This window comes from Mustela erminea, chromosome 2 (assembly GCF_009829155.1).
Source record: "Mustela erminea isolate mMusErm1 chromosome 2, mMusErm1.Pri, whole genome shotgun sequence".
NCBI lineage: Eukaryota > Metazoa > Chordata > Mammalia > Carnivora > Mustelidae > Mustela > Mustela erminea.
Genome location: NC_045615.1, coordinates 107,405,665 through 107,423,105, shown reverse-complemented (window position 1 = coordinate 107,423,105; position 17,441 = coordinate 107,405,665). Strand labels below are relative to the sequence as shown.

Here is a 17,441-nt window from a genome sequence, read left to right as displayed (position 1 = left end):
CCACATTAAGATGATCCCACCACGACCAAGCTGAAAAATTGTGTTTGTGTTTCTTCTGACTGATTCCTTTATGAAGGAAGAATCTCAGCCAAATGGGACTATTCACTCTGTTCTTTTCTGCCTCCAGTGACAATGAATGGGAGTCCTAAAGAAAGCTACCCTTCTTCAATGTTTTTCTCTTATCTCCCATTTATCTTTTTTTTTTAAGATTTTATTTCTTTATTCGACAGAGATCACAATTAGGCAGAGAGGCAGGCAGAGAGAGAGAGAGAGGGAGGAAGAAGCCGGCTCCCTGCTGCGCAGAGAGCCCCATATGGGGTTCGATCCCACGACTCTGGGATCATGACCTGAGCCGAAGGCAGAGGCTTTAACCCTCTGAGCCACCCAGGCGCCCCTCCCATTTATCTTTAAGGTAGAAAATTCCAAAAAGTTTTTCCAGACTCTCAGCAGTGATATTCTGGTCCCGCTTCTTAACTGCTCTCCCTCCCTCTGCCAGGTCTCCTCTGACGGTGCCAAGCTGCATGCCGAGCTGTCATAGAATGTTCTCAAGCCACGCGAAAGGAACAGGCAAAAAAAAAAAAAAAAAAAAAAAAAAAATTTGTCTTAGCCTGCTTAAATTAGTCATTGTCTCTAGCAGGGATATTCATTCCCTCTCACTTTTCCTGTTTGGCTTCTTTTTCTTTCTCTCCTTCTTCTCCTTCTTCTTCTTTTTCTGTTGGTATTCTGATGTGAGCTCAGTATACACATCTGCCCCAGAAAGGCTTCAGGATGCCAAGAAAGATCCCACCAACTCATGCTCTTAACACGCTCCTCCAGAGATGGAGACCTGACTGTCTGGATGGCCACAGTACGCCTTACACACATCTGTCTCCCTCTGGGTGTCTGTGTGGTCAAACCCAATAACACAGAGTGATAAGGTGTCCCAACTGACACAAAATCAGAGTCACAATGCCCTCAGCTGTCAACTGCTAGCAGGTTGGTTCAGTGACTGTCTCAAGGTCTGCCTTGAGCTCAAAGAATTGCCCTAAAGTTTGTCCATTTTTTGAACCTTTACTGAGCGATGCTTCTTCAAGTCGTGGGACAAGGTTAGACTGATTGCTCAGGTGCAAATACAACAACATCGGTTTTGCTCTTAAGCTCGCATCAGTTTGCAGGTAAGTGTTCTGGCCATTCTACTGCAACAAGACTGAATGAGGCTCTGTAGACATGATACAAGGAACAGGGTACTCACCTTGGAGGAAATCGGCCTCCTGAAAGGCAGGCATATAGATAATTATAATAAGACATAAGTGCTAGGATAAAGGCATGCACAGAGTCACGTGTCTGTGTCCCTGTTTCCAACACTGTGCCTGGAACAATGAGATAGGAGACATATCTTGTTGCTGTTTTGTTTCAACCAACAACAGCATTCTGTAGATAGCACGTTCCCTGCAGTGATCGACTCTTTCTTCCTTCTCTATCCCTGTCCTTTCTGCTTCTCCCTCTTCCATAACTCCAGAGTCTCCTGGACATCTAAGCTTAGGAAGATGGTCAAGGGAATGGGTGACAGTCAAAGGTAACAATCATACATTCTGCTGTGTCCCTCTTCAACTCTTGCAGCAAAATCACAAGAACTGATGCTAACACCCCTCCCCACACATTCTCTGTCCTTATTCTTAGATCTGGGATGCTCTCTGGAAAGTTCTTTTGGTTGGATCTAATCAGTTTCCTGCTATGGCCCTGAGTGCCAAAGGACAGCGCCCCCATGGCTCTTTTCTGACATTTCTGGCTCCTGCAGGTTTGACTATGTTAATAGAGACAGGTCTTGCTAACAAGTGACCACGATCAATACTGTTGGTTTATCCGAACAGGGTCAAACCTAGTTCTAGGATTTTACCTAATGGCTCCTCTTACCCCTGGGAAGGCTGATTCCTGCTGACGTCACTGACTATGGACAAGCCCTTTGGTGATCACTCATGGGGCCCTTGCTGAGGTGGGGAGGGCTGGATCTCCCCCGCCTAAGCTACAGTTCTACTTTTTCCCTGAAGAGCATGATTTCGCCCACCATTTTCTCGTAAGATTCTTTTCTCTGGCACCTCTCTATGACTCCCACAAATGAATCATACAAGCTGGGAGTTTCGATATGAGTAAAAACGCAGCCTCCAACCACAAATGTTCAGTGTCCCTGGGCTTATTGTATATGTTTGATTTTTGTCAACCTTTTCATTAAAATGTCACCACAAAAGTTTAAAAAAGAAAGACAGGACAGGGGAGAGGCCAGGGTGAGAGAGCCATGCCAGAATGCATCAAACTCTATAAATTCTGTAAAAGAAATTCCTCCATTTATTTCTCCTCCAAGTGTTCCGAATTCTGACATTTCTGTATTTTTAGTAGCTTCAAATCCTGAAGTTTATGGGTTGCAAAGCATGAGGCACTGCCTTGGCAAGTGGCAAGGATATAAAAACAAATGATAAACGGAAAAGTTAACTGAACAAGCCCAATGTTGTAAGATGAAGGCTAAGAGGACAGGATGAGTGTGTGTCCGAGAACCCCAGGGACAGGGACACGCTGAACGGGGATGGAGGCAGGGAAGAATGCAGGACATAATCATCTCAGTTTTTCCATACTTATCTCCTGAGACATCTTGTCTCCTAAGAGCTCAGCTTCTTCCACAGGAAGGTCAACGTTTTATTTTTCTGCTATATTCACCCCCATTCCACATCAAGGTGCTTAGCACTCTGTGAGAGGAAATAGGATCATCTATAAAGGTCCAAAACCAGCAGACTCTTGTCCCCAAATCTGCAGGTAATTCTCCATGTGACCTTGAAGAATCATTTATCTCCCATTTTCTTCAGCTGTGAAATAGGTGTGACCAGATCATCACCAATCTGTAGACTGGCTTTACAACTTTATGAGTCCATAATCGTGACCATTGGATCAAGTTAGGGGAGAAACTGTAAGGCATGATCTTGTGTGTGCAGAAGTTGTTTCAATGGGTAGACTTGAACCTGTTTCTTTCTCTTCAAACCAAGGACATTTGAATAGATGATCATTTTCATTCTATTTTTCTCTAAAATGTAAGAAATATAGGAATCAAAATTCTGAGCCCTCATCCTCAAAGATCAAGCCCCAAATGGCACTTTATCGGACTCAATATAAAGAAGAGGGATAGAGCTTATCCACATATAATTCACTGGCCCATTGATAAGAATCTGTATTTTCAATGGGTTCATTTTTATCTCAGCCATAAAATCTCAATCCTGTCTCAAACATGATATTTTCCCTTTCAATATAAGAGGCAATTTATTTTATTGTTACTTGAAACTAAAGGAATCCAATAAACTGGTTTGGAGCCAAAGAAGACCATAATGACAAAATGATTGATCTTTTTATAATGCATTGCATTGCTATCCTCAAATTGGAGAAACGCAATATAGAAGATATTCATTTATACCACCAGCTGGTATTTATTTCTGTAATAGAATGCAACACTCCTTTGTATTTATTAAGGACCTGTCACCACTCAAAATACAAAGTAAAAGGACTTCACTGTGAATTCTCAGGCACGGCCAATACTGTTTGTTATGCCCCACTGACGTCAAAGATCTATATGGGAGCTTGAGGTAGAAATATCTGCACTATGCATAGTGAGAAAAATATAAGTGTTGTATGCAGGATCCATTGTTAGAAATGGAATTTAAGTAAATGGGTACTATTCAACAAGTCAAAGAAACAAATATTTTAAAACAACCGGAACTCTTCACCAATGGGAGCTGACAAAAGGTCATTAACCCCAGAGATCAGGTTCTGGGCTGGGTGAATTACATACTACCTCCCTAAACCATCAAAGCACCCTCTGAGACACAACTTATTACTACACCACATAAATGAAAAGGCAGGGGTTCAAGAAAGGTAAATCTCCTTGGGCCACTGAGGGGTTACATATCTGAGCCAAGATTTGAAATGCATTTTTGTTAATTCCAAAACCCATGCATTTTCACTCTATCAAAGTGCATCTTCAGGACATCATTATGTTCTCATAAATTGTCCCATGGCCAAAGAAAAGCCAGTTGATACCAGCATATTGAATAGTGAAAATTTTGTTGAGTTCTTAAATGTCTGCCATCTTTTGTCAACAATAGTCTTGAATGAAGTTGTACTTGAACTATGTGAAGTCTTCAGGAACACATCCCTCCTGAATATTCTACACTAATTGAAGGGGGGTTGACATGACCATTGAGAACTGTCACAGGGTTTTATGAATCCTAAGGTTGGACAGGCTTATCATGGAAGACTGCCAAAGAAATAGGAAGGCAGAGGAAGGCCTAGTCCCTGCACCATGTGCTGACAACTATTCCAAACCTCTGCTCAGATTCAGTAAGACTCTACGATTCTCAAACTCGTCCCTGTCACCTACACATCCAATGCTAGGGAAACTTCTGATTTTCCCACAAGCAGTCAGGCTTTTCTTGAATCCTTGCAGTGAGAGAGGACTCATCACATCTCCACATTTTCTCACTAAATTTTGAGCAAAGACATGATGACCCATTCCCTCTTGGTACAGCTCTAACACTCAAAAACTCTTTCCATATATTTAGCTCATTGGTCTCTTTTATGATACCCACATTTTGGTTCTGTCATTTTGAGTCAAACAAAACAAACACATAGTCATGTAAAATACTTCAGAAAAAAGCATCTCTCCTTCAGCATGTGACAGTGAAGATGGTGATGTGTCAATGAAAGTCACAAATCCACCTTTAGCTTTGTTTATCACTTGTGCTTTGAACATTTGGTCATGAGTAGGTTATTTCACTTTCCAAACCCTCCACTCTAAACTTCACATTTCCCCCTCTAAAAAATGAATACATTGTATGTGACGAGTTGTGAAAACTTCACCGACCTTGGGTTCTAAGTGGCTTTCTGATCCCTCAGAATAAACTCTTGTGGTGATTTCATATCCTTCTCCTACTGGTATCCCAGAATTTCCCTGAGGGGAGGAGTTCGGTTCTGGTATATTTTCCCCATATAATCTAAAGATAATTCTAGAAACCCCTTCCCATCAGGCTCTTACTACCTGATCTCAACGACTTGAGGCAATGAAATCTCCTCTCCTTCTATAAAAATATATCATATGGTTTCACTTATTTGTGGAGCATAACAAATAGCATGGAGGACATGGGGACTTAGAGTGGAAAAGGGAGTTGGGGGAAATTGGAAGGGGAGGTGAACCATGAGAGACTATGGACTCTGAAAAACAATCTGAGGGTTTTGAAGGGACGGGGGGTGGGAGGTTGGGGTACCAGGTGGTGGGTATTATAGAGGGTACGGATTGCATGGAACACGGGGTGTGGTGCAAAAATAATGAATACTGTTATGCTGGAAATAAAAAAATATATATATAATGTTTCCATCTATGTAAACCCTAAATACACATCATCACCACCTACATCACCATCACCATCACCATCATCACACCAGGCTGGGCCTGAAATTCTCACTAATAGTTCCAAATACTTTCCTATCAGAGTCCCTTTCAGAGGTTAACCCTTTAATGATCTTTATATTTAAAAATATTTTGCTTGAGATGGAGAGGAGAAGTGAGTTGGGGGAAATTGGAGGGGGAGATGAACCATGAGAAACTGTGAACCCTGAGAAACAAACTGAGGGTTTTGCAGGGGAGGAAGGGTAGGAGGTTGGGTAAGCCTGGTGGTGGATATTATGGAAGGCACATTATGGCATGGAGCATTGGGTAGGGTGCATAAATAATGAATTTGGGAACACTGAAAAAAAATTAAAGAAAATAAATAAAAATTTTTGGAAAAAATGTTGCTTATCACAAAAATTGAATACACATTTTAGGTAACATAGTTAATTCTTTATTACTATTTGTATTAGTCAGTGATCCACATCACTGTCCTTTGAAATTCTGATCTGCCAGAAGATTTTACATACCTGGAAACTGTTACAGTTCCAACCATAAGCTGAAGCAGCCATTATGTGCATTAACCATGTTTACTTATGCTGGCTAATGTCTGATTGCTGTAGGACTTTTTGATACATTCAGGGATTAACAAACCTTGACGTATTCCTTTGCTGATGGTTGGGTGGATGAGGACCCCAGATGGAGAGTTCTATTCAAAGCCCTCCATACCCCATTTAGAGTTCCAATCTTAAAATAGCTGTCTTATGAAGGCTCAGATTTAAACCACTAAGGAAAATTGCAGATGGGCTTGGGAGAGGATGGGGAGGACAAACAATTCAGTATAGTTTTTGTCCCATGGAGTAGATGACTTTTAGATGCCAAATCAGGCAAAGAGTGCATTTTTCATGATTTCCCACAAATACAGAACGTTGGTTTAATTTCCAAGAAATACCAAGATTTCTTGGTGGAAGAGTGCACAGTTTGCTGAGGGAACCAGTTGTATCCTGTGTATACTGACCAACTTTGGGAGACAGTTGTGGAAGCCTAATTATCCTTGTTGAAGGGCCAATTTGGTTTTCTCAAAACCCAAACTCTCAGGCGCTGCATTGTGTAGAAAGACTTGTTCCTTAAAATTATTGACTACTTACACTCTCCTTGTCTTTCATGTTTATTCAAAACAGAATTCAACCTTCATTCACAATTATGTTGATTTTTTTAATTTACTTTTCTTTTGTGTTATGAAAGAGATTATTTTTTTTTCTTCCCATCCATTACATGATGGCTGGGATATTCCTATAATTTGTTCTGGTAAGTATGCCTCAGTTTAATCAATAAAGCCTCCAATTTTTATAACTGAGAAGTTGAGAATCACACTTTGAATTTTATCAAATCTTCCTACCATCTCCTGGGGAGCCACCCAGACTCAGCTGATTGGGCATCCAACTCTTGATTTCAGCTCAGGTCATGATCTCAGGGTTGTGAGAGCAAGCTCATGTAGGGCTCTGTGCTGGGCATGGAGCCTGCTTAGAATTCTCTCTCTCTCTCTCAAATAAAAAATAAAAGATAACCACCACCTCCCTAAATATTCTAGTGATAGATCTCTTTTCCTTTCCCCCCACCAAAATGGACTTAAGGTCTAAGTTGGGGTAAAGGTAATACCTCATTTTTCAGGTAACAAGAATTAGTGTGTGGAGTAGTCCCAAGCCAGGCCAATTACAGTCCTCCCATAGTAATGAAAGAGTTCTTTCCTTGCAAGTGGTGAAGATGGGAGAAATTTCCAGAAGCTTCTGGAAGTTGGGAGTCCAGTCTTGTGATGGAAGACTGTCTGCAAGAGGAGATACTGAAGCTATATGAGAGAGAAGCAAAGGTAAGTGTAGAGGAAAGATCCATTATTACATCCTTCAGCCACAACCTGGCCCTTCCCACTGCAGTGGTCAACAAATGGCCCTATTTGTTTCAAATCGTTTAAGTTTGGCTTCTCACTTTTGCTACTAAAGAAAGTACTGAACTGAATAGCTCTTGGACAATAGATTTTCTTGATACAAAGCAAAGGGTACAACTGTGGCTGAGAGAGGCTGCCCACAGCAGGTTGGAAAAGAGTCCAGGGGTATGATTTCTACTGCTTTTCCTCTTTCCAGCTCCTGGAGCATCATCAAGCCACCTTACCTCTCAGAACCACATCTTCCTGTACAGAAACGCATGAGTCAACACCACCTTATAATGCCCATTCCTTTTTATTTTCTGTATTATCAATGATTTATCATCTTGGGCCTTGCTGACTCTGGAGCTACCACCCATCCTAGGGCTGGCCAGTTCCTAGAAACAGTAGAAGGCTTGCCTGGGGGCATGATTTTGATATGCAAGCCAATCAATTCAGTGTGTGTGCATCCAGCTTCCTCCTCACTCGAAGTCTCACACTCCAGGCCCCTATGTCCTGCTCTGTTCACCCCAAGGCCAGCTACCAGATGACTAGGAATAACTCCAATGTGCCAGAGTGCACTGAATTATTTAAACTAGCCAATCCTAAATCTGCTTACCCTGCCTTGCTTGTTCTTTCCCAAGGAAACCACAGTAGAAGCTCCTGCTCACATTTTCCTCAGTCCCTCTGCTTCCTGACCACCCCCAATGCTGTCATGTGTAGGCCTCCATGGTTCCCTCTTGGGAACCATGAGTAACAAACTATCTTTCCAACAGCTATCATCTCCTGGTCTGTGGGCCTCACCGTAACTGAATAATAATAATAAAGTCTATATTTTAAAACACTATCCCCCAAGGTTGGTTGGTGAGCTAAGGCAACTCATGTAGGTCTAGGCATGATGAGCTTGGACAATTTGACTGTTCATTAAATGTTAGAAAAGACTGACTTACTATTAAGATCTGAGGGCATCCTGAAGGTGGCTAAAACTGCTGCACTTTGAATCTCAATAGTTGATATGCAGTCTTTGCTTGCAGACCTCCAGAAAAGTAGATTCTGTGACAAATATACAACATTATTTTTTTTATCTCACTCATTCCGTGGACATCTATGAAAGACCTACTCTTTGCTAGAATGGTGAGCAAATCAGATACCATTTCTGCCCTCATGGGGCTTAATTTTATAGATGAAAGATGCTGAACAAGAACAAACAACCATGATATATACTGTGAACACTAAGTAAATATTGTATTTGACCATGAAACCTCCTTTCAGCCAGCTATTAGAGAGAAAAGAAAAAAAAATTGTTTAAGATTAATTCTCCGACTTTAGATATTCTCCTATTTATCTTCTGTTTTTCTTACTGAGATAATCATGATAGTTCTATAAATAATATCACAGTCCTCTACATAATAACAAACTAGATATATTCTTTTTTTTAAAGATTTTGTTTATTTATTTGACAGAGAGAGATCACAGTAAACAGAGAAGCAGGCAGAGAGAGAGAGAGGGAAGCAAGCTCCCTGCTGAGCAGGGATCCCAATGTGGGACTCCATCCCAGGACCCTGGGATCATGACCTGAGCCGAAGGCAGCAGCTTAACCCACTGAGCCACCCAGGCGCCCCCAGATATATTCTAAATAATAATGCCTCAAATGTGTGCTTTACAGTTTACAACCCACTTGCATATCTTAGCAATTATACATGAGAAATATTCATTTCCAAGGTGCTTTTATGTAGTCCTCCCCTAAAACTTGCTGCTCCAGTTAGAGGGAATCAACCCAGAGCAGGTTAGAGCCAAGGCTCTGAGGGCCTCTGACTCAAACACTGAGTGTCCGTGGTTTGGGGGGATTGTGGTATTGCTGCTGTTGTGTTAGTAGATGACAGACTGTGACATCCTGCTTTGGATGCCTCTGAAGATGAGACTGATAAGACCTACAACCACATGACATTCTCCTTCTTCCTCATGTGCTATGATCTTACGTCACTCTTGCTACCCTTACAAGGTGAGTCCCCAGGATGGATGTAGAGCACCACCAAGTTGAGAGTCCCTCTGGCCATGATGAATGACAATGGGAATGGGGGGTACACAGACATCCAGGTCACACAGTCCAGAACAAGTGTTGCTCCAGGGAGGGGAACTGGCAAAATATGGGTGTTACAGAAAATCTCGTGAAAATCAGGATCCTGGAAATGAGAACTTCTCACTTGCAAAATCAGATTTCTTTTTAGGTTAAGGACTCATGGTGAAAACATGGATCTTTCTGCTTGATGCAGCACCCTTCTGAACAGCCAGAGTGGCAACTAGCAAGGAAATAATCACTTATATGCCGGCTCAGACTTTTCAGACTTCTCAGTCTGAAAGCTGCATAGAATTCCACCATCAACTTACATATAAGCAGCCCTGCATACTAGGAACAAAGTACCCGAGGTCACCCTCAACCTGCTTCCCTGGCATTGAATCTGACTGCTTTCATCTTGAGTCATAAGAGTGTATTTACTGCTGAAAGATGGAAGTTGACCTGTTCTGCCTGCAGAACAGGGCCCAAGGGATCACAGCTGGAGGAAATGCCTGCTGTTGCTCAGAACAAGAAACCCAGGGCTTCGGAAAATCTTGATAGCCAACATATTTTCACACAAGGAAACTTCATGCACATCAAGCTCAAGTTATTTAGGGGAAAAAAAAGTGCTGATATTGAGCCACTTAAGCAATACTTGACGGCACCCATGCTTGATTGAAAAATAAAATACGGTGTCTCCTGTGGGCACGCTGTTCTGACTTCACAAAATTGCTGCAGGAAGCCCAGGGAGCCTTGCAACTCAGTGATGGGCGAATCTCCAGAGGTTTAGAGTTCAAGTTCAGTTCGGGTAATAGCTTAGCTGCTTTTATGTTTCCAGAAGCTTAATAGAGTCTGGGGGAGGAAGAAAGGGGTGAGGAAAAGAGAATTGCTTTGAGTAGCTGATTGCAAATGCACAGATCTGAAGAGTAGGAAGGACAGCTGGGAAAGCATGACCTCAGCCCAGACATGGCACATGGGGCGTAGCAGGAGGACAAGTCCTCAGCTGCATCAAGTGGCAGTGGGAGAGAGAAGGTGTTTGCTCTCTTGTTTCTTATTCTGAGGTCTTGAGTTAACTTAGAAAGATGAAGGTCGTGTGTGTCATTTTCTTTGATCCACCCACATCAGCTATAAATGGGCTCATCATTTCTGCTTGCACAGTACTGAGTTCATTTGTCTAGAATAGTATTGGCTTATGATGCTGAATCATTCCTCAACTCAACATACATATGTTTAAGACCTGTCATGGTGGGTCCATATGCATTGTTGGGAGGTAAGTGAGGGGGTCTGAGTTGAGCCTTAAATAGTCTACTTCTAGAGCCAGCACCTGGAATAGCAACAATGCATATGGACAGTGATGTTTCCCAGGGACCTGGAGCAGGTTATTTCAGGTCCCCATTGCTAAAATAGAGGTCATAATACCTGCTTCATAGGGTTGTCGAGAGGATAAAAATGAGGTAATATATGTAAAGTGCTTAGAATTGTGCCAGGCTCGTAATCAGGGCTATATTAGTGGCGAAAACAGACACTAATCAAATAACCACCAAGAAAATGGATAATTATAGAAACTGTGATGTGTGTTATGGAAGAAAGATATGTGGGTCAATGAGATCTGGATGAATCTGTGAGAGGGAGAATCAAAGGTTATTCAAACATGGTGATACTGGAAGGGAGAGATCCAGTCGAGTGAGGCCTTACTGAAGGAAAAGAACGATTTGGAGAGCATTCCAAGCTGTTCCACATGATTTACCTCCTATCAGATCAGTGATTGGTAAGTTCTTTTGTTCTGTGAAGGGCTAGACCCCATGGTCATGAAGTCCCTGCTGCAACTCCTCAGCTCTGCTGTGGTAGTGCAGAAGGGATCGCCAAGCCCTTCGCTGAGCTGTCCGCCTGCCTAGGGCACAGACTTTGTCTTAACCACCTTTGCAACCGCAGTCCCTGAAATTAACAAGGTTCTCAATAGATGTTTCTCCCAGAAATAGGAGTAAACAAGTAATATCCACTCAGGAGAACACCTTCACTCTAGGATTCTGTTAGGTATCGAGAAGGATCAAGATATAATATAAATGACAATTAAGTGTTTGATCTTAATTTCAGCTCAGATTACCATCTCAGTGAGATTGAGTCCCACCCTCGGGTTCTTCCTAGGGCTCCTTGCTCAGCACGAGCCTGCTTAAGACTCTTTCCTTTTCCCTCTGCCCCTCCTCCCTTAAAAAAAAAATAAAATAAAATAAAGACATCTTTTTAAAAAGATACAATAGGACTCAAATTAGAGGGTGCTTTCCCTAGTAAATCCACTTTGCGGCTTCCACCTTAGGTGCGTCATCTCTTTAAGGATCCCATCTCCAAGTACATTCACATTCTGAGGTGCTAGGGGTAAAGACTTCAACATATGAACTTGGTAGGAGCACATTTCAGCCCATAATAGACAAAAAAAGCAATTGGAGTTATAAAGTATGTGTCACAGCTTAGCTTTGAGCCCAGGATTCTGAGGAAAGTCATGCTCTTTGGCAGAAGAGCAACTTGTCCAGTCCATGGATGCTCCCAAGAGGGACTTCGTCTTTCCATCCTTGGCACCCTGTATCCCCTCTATGCAATTTTTCTTGAGAAGCAGCCCCAGGCTCCAGTTGCAAGTCTACTGCTGATCTCCCCAGTACTCAGTAGAGAAGCTCCTGCTGGACTAATTGCTCAGAGTTTTCTGCTGTTGGAGGGTATTTGGGTATGCTTTTTCTGTTTGTGCTGTTCTTCTTGGAAAAAAAATAAAATCAGGTCCTCGGGGGACAGCCAGTTTATCTAGCTAGCTCAGCAACCTCATGCCTAGAGCCTTTGGAGCCCTTCAAACAGCTCACACAGAAGGTCTATTCAATGCATTAGGAACCAGGCTCTTCATTTTTTTCACCAGTTAATTCTGAGTCATGGGTCTACTGTTGTACTCAGTTCTATCTTCCCATGTCTTAGAGCAAGACACAGCTCCTCCAGGTGTCCCTTATCTCCAGATGAGCTGATGCTACTCCAGAAATGTATGCCAATGTGTTTCTTTCTTCCCTATGCCTGTCACTTCTGACCTCATTAGACCTTCAGCTCTCAGTGACTTCCAGCTGACCTCTCCTACAATCTCCTCCTGTCCAAGCCAGCCTCTACTCAGGTCACCAGAATAATTGGTTTGCAACTCAAATCTCTCCGTGGGATTTCCACATGTGAGAGTGTTTATGTTTGTTGAAAAGGTAAGGATTATTTCCTCCCCACAAGGACTCAAACCCTCCACTCCCCTGTCTCACAGCCCACTCACACACCCATAGTCGTGAGCTTCTTGCCATCATTGGTCCACCTTAGGGTTACTGACCTCCATATCTTGCTTACCTTGCTTCCTCTGCCTGTGATGCTTTGTTTATTTCCTTATCAATCTCTAGACCCAGTTTGGCATTATCTCTCAAGGAAGCTTTCCGTGTTCCTTCCCATACTGGGTTATGTCTCCTACCGTGATTCCCTATTCATACTGCTGTCATTTAGTTGTTAGATTGGATTGTATATCCTGTTGTGTATCCAACTTCCTGACAAGACCATGAGCTTCTCAAGAACAGAAGTTGAGAGTTACTGTTAAAGCCCTAGTACTCAGAAGAATCCTTCAAACAAAGAAGATCCTCAGCCAACACTGAACTGAGCTCCTGGTTTTCAAGCCCTCACTCTATGTCCCCAGTCTACAGACGTGGCTGAAAACTACCACACCCTCTCAGCAGTCTTTAAACTAAGATTTGCAAAGAAGTTGGCAATGGTCCCAAATTCATCTGCATTTGTTCTATCTGTTGGCTCAGGGGCGTAAATGCAAATCAAATCTTAAGAACAACTCAAGGTAGTCGGTCATTCCTCTGGGAAAGCATGTAAATTAAGCTCAGCTAATGTCTCCGGATTTTGCCAGCCATGGAATTATGTTGAAAAGACAGGGAAATAAACACAAGTCTCTCTGCCTGCATCTTGTCTACATTGACAGTTAGTGAGGATTCTAGAAAAGCCCCATACCTCAGTCTATCTTTCACCCAATAGGATCTCTATTTCTTGATCTTTGGCTTAGACTCACCTGAGAAATAAAATGGAAATTTGTTGCCCAAATGCAGCTTGAGTGAAGGCCTTGTTCTCTCCTTCTCTGAGATATAAGAAGGGAAGACTCTCTTTTAGACAGAAATGTACTATGAAAATTCACCCCTTTTATGCATGCAAATTATGAAAACAAAAAGGCGAGACATCCTTGTTTCAGCCAGGGCAACCCAGTTAGCAACATATTCCAGCTTCCCCTTGCCTCCCTGGGAAGGTGATTTTCTTCTTACACAGAAGTATGAGCGTTGAAAGTAGAGACAGAATGCATGTTGCTTCTCAAGCACCTGTGCAAATGAGATTTGCTTCTCTAGAAGGCAGAAAAGTCCCCAAATACCTGCATCAATGGTATCTACAAAGAAGATTCTCACTATAGACTGGATGTTTGTGTCTTCCCAAATCTCATATGTTGACATCCTAACCCCCAATGTGATGGTATTTGGAGGTGGGGTTCTTAGTAGATGAGCAGGTCCTGAGGGTGGAGCCCTCGTGAATAAGATTAGTGCTTTATAAAGAGACACCAGAGAGCTCTGTCTATTCTCCACCATGTGAGGGTACAATGTGAAGCCAGCAGGCTGCAGCCCCAGAAATAACTCTCACCAGAGCCTGAACATGCTGATGCCCTGCTTTTGTACTTGCAGCCTCCAGAACTATGAGAAATACATTTCTGTTTAAAAGCCACTTGTTGTACTTTTGTTACAGTAGGAGCTTCCCTAAGACAGTTCTGGATGCCAGAGCTTCTCTGAGCTGTCTAGAGCCCCAGGGAAATGTCGAATCACCCCAAACATGTCTGAGTGTACGTGGAGTGGCAAAATCACCTCATCACAGAAGACACCAGCTCTCCAACCCACAAACAGTCTTGTACTCCCTTTTTTTTAAATTGTATTTATTTATTTATTAGAGAGAGAGAGGGAGAAATAGAGAATACAAGAGGGAGAGTGGGAAAGGAAGAAGCAAGATTCCCACTGAGAAGGGAGCCCAATCTCAGGGTTCAATCTCAGGACCCTGAGATCATGACCCAAGCTAAAGGCAGACACTTAACAACTGAGCCACCAGGCACCCTGCAGTCTTGTACTCTTATAATAACAATCTTCTAGTCTCAGAGCTTGAAAATGGGTCTGCCTTCAGGGCACAGCTATGATATCAACCTGATCCTGGGAAAGTCTTTCTTCCTTGAGCTTCATCTTCCTCACTTCTAAATGGTAAGTTTTATACTCAATGCCAGTCAACATTTTTATCAGAGGGAGTTTGGGAGGGCATGCAATATCATAGACTTGTTTGAGAACCAGAGGAAACTGTACACTCAAGAAAAATGTCCATTCTGCATGAAATATCACTGGGAGAAAAAAATCTCCTAAACCCATCAATCCCATGGTTGCCCCTGGAATCCAGGTACAGAATCCTCATCTGGCAAGAAAATTCTATGACTCGGAGGTTTGGGGGCAGATATTGCAGAATTAAGCAATAACAATGAAGAAAACCCCATGAACATGCAACATAATCCCATTTTTCAAAACTCTCTGATTTCTGAGAAGAATGACTAGGGTTCATTTGTATGCAATTTCCAAATATGTTTCATGGTATAGATTCTGAGTGATTTAATGGGTAGTGATCTTTCCAGGGTCTGCCTGTCCTTCTCCATAGTTCATTATAATTTTCTGCATGTTCTCCAGGATTCCCTCCCTGCTCTGGGTACTATAACGAAGGGTGGCGGGGTAGGGGCAGGGGTGGCTGTGGGAGGTACAGGACAGGCAGATCTGTTCCATTTCTCCCTGAAAGCTCTCCAGACCTCAACGTCATTCACCTTCCCCATTACTATTCAATGTCTGCTAAGCAGTTATAGTCTCACTTTTAAAATTTATTCATTTTACTTATTTCTTATTTCATTCTGAAACATATTGAGAGCAACTTTAAAGATTTAAGAAGATTCTAAATATATTCTAAATATTGAAAAGCAAACTCTGGATTAAGAAAGATGGGAGAAGGAAACATTTGAACCACAAGTGTCAATAATGTTGTTTTAATTACGTGTCAGATTTGGCTTTGCATTTCCTTGCAGCCAGGACACAAAAGAAAATCTAACATAGTCCTCTTTATAAGAAAACTATAAATGAACAAATTCCTCATGGGACAAAATTACATTTTTTTTATCCCACTACTAAATTCTAAAAGAGATTTCTCATGTGAGTCCTTCTGAAAATAACAGCATAACATGATAGGCATCCTTGTTGGAATATTAACAATTATATGCACATACATTTCCTGGACTTATATCAAGAGCCTGACAAGTTTCTGGTTTCTGGGGATCCAAAGTGAAAAGGGGTTCCAGACTTCCATGAGATTCCTGAATGAGAAGGATTGTAAACTGATCAATTTCAAAACAAATGCAGAGGAACGAGAAGATTCCACAGAGGATGGTACCTACATTCAGTCATTCATGCATGCATTCGCAAAGTGTATGTGGATCTCCCAGTACTGGCTGAGCATGGCTCAAAGCCCTTGGGATAAGTCAGTGAGCAAGATGGACAAAACCATTGCCCTCTAGGAACTTACCTTACAGTAAGAGAGACAGAAATAAATCAATTAACATGTGTGTATCCATGAGGTCAATGATAAAAAATCAAGATAAAGCAAGCGGGAATGACAAAGAGAGAAAGGTGGGGAGGAGAGAGAGAGAGAACAGAATTGCTCTTTTTTTTTTTTTAAGACTTTATTTATTTGAGAGGGAAAAAAAAAAAAAAAAAAAAAAACAAGAGAGCAGGGGGAGGGGCAGAGAGAAGCAGGCTTCCTGCTGAGTGCAGAGACTGAAGCCTAAGGGCTCAATGCCAGGACCCTGAGATCATGACTTGATCCAAAGTCAGACACTTAACCAACTGGATCCACCCAAGGTGCCCCCAGAATTACTCTTTTAACAATAATGATCAGACAATCCCTCTAACGGGAATATTCGAACAGAGGCTCAGAATGGAAGGAGAGGCAAGGCATGTAAATATCTGAGGCATGAATGTTCCAGGCAAAAAGATCAGAAATCACAAAGACACTATGATGGGCTAAGTGATGGCCCCCAGCAGAACAGAATTTGACTGTGCTTGGAAATGGGGTCTTTAAAGATGTAATGAAGTTAAAACAAAGTCATTAGATTGGGTTCTAGTCCTGTACAGTTGGTACATATACTCAGGGCACAGACACAGAGGACGGACCAGGTGAGAACACAAGGAGAAGATGCCATCTGCAATCCAAGGAAAGAGGTCTCTGAAGGAACCAAACACTTGGTCTTGGACTCCTAGCTTCCAGAACCCAGAAAGAATAAATACATTTCTGTTGCTTAGCCTCTCAGTCTGTGTGGTACTTTGTTCTGGCAGCCCAAGCAAGCAAAGAGGTCTGATGTGGGGATTTATTTAACATTTTTAATGAAAAGCTTGATAACACAAAATCATGCAGTTTTTGAGGGACTAAGCCATGACTTATCCTTGTCTTTCTGCTTTGTGCAGAGACACACTGGATGCTCAAAAATACTTACTGGCCAGGGAATGGAGGAATGAATGGATGAGCAAGTTATAAACAAGGATCCCAGTCCATCCTCCACTTTTTGGTGCCACATTGATGTTCTCTCTAAAAGGAGCATTTGCTGAAGTTTTCTCCAAGTATCTCATCAGCTCTGAAATTCTGTAGCTCTATGGCCAGAGAAAGAAAGAGGGAAAAGTTACATTTGAATGAAGTGCTATCCAATTCTTGTGTCCCACATTAATCAGGATGATCATATGTGCAAGTGGCTTCCGTGGCTGAGAAACAGGTTCATGATCTGTCGGTGGACAGTGGGTCCTGGCTTTTTCTCAGGGGGTAGCTCAGGGGCTTTGATATGATAGGTAGAACTTCTGTTTCATGAAAGTCTTAAATGAGTGAAAAACCAATTTATGAGCATTTTGAACATGGTCTAGGCAAACCCAGCTTCCTTCTTACCACCAAGATCTCCAAGCAAA

At 42.2% G+C, this 17,441-nt stretch overlaps 1 long non-coding RNA gene across 1 annotated transcript; it reads right to left on the bottom strand.

Moving 5' to 3' along the window:
- Positions 1 to 6,978: 6,978 nt before the first annotated feature.
- On the bottom strand, positions 6,979 to 17,119 carry LOC116583667. Its single transcript, XR_004282829.1, has 3 exons — positions 16,982 to 17,119; positions 8,270 to 8,372; positions 6,979 to 7,247 (listed from the first exon to the last, which is right to left on the bottom strand). It is a non-coding gene; the product is annotated as an uncharacterized LOC116583667 (long non-coding RNA).
- Between the last annotated feature and the right edge of the window lie 322 nt (positions 17,120 to 17,441).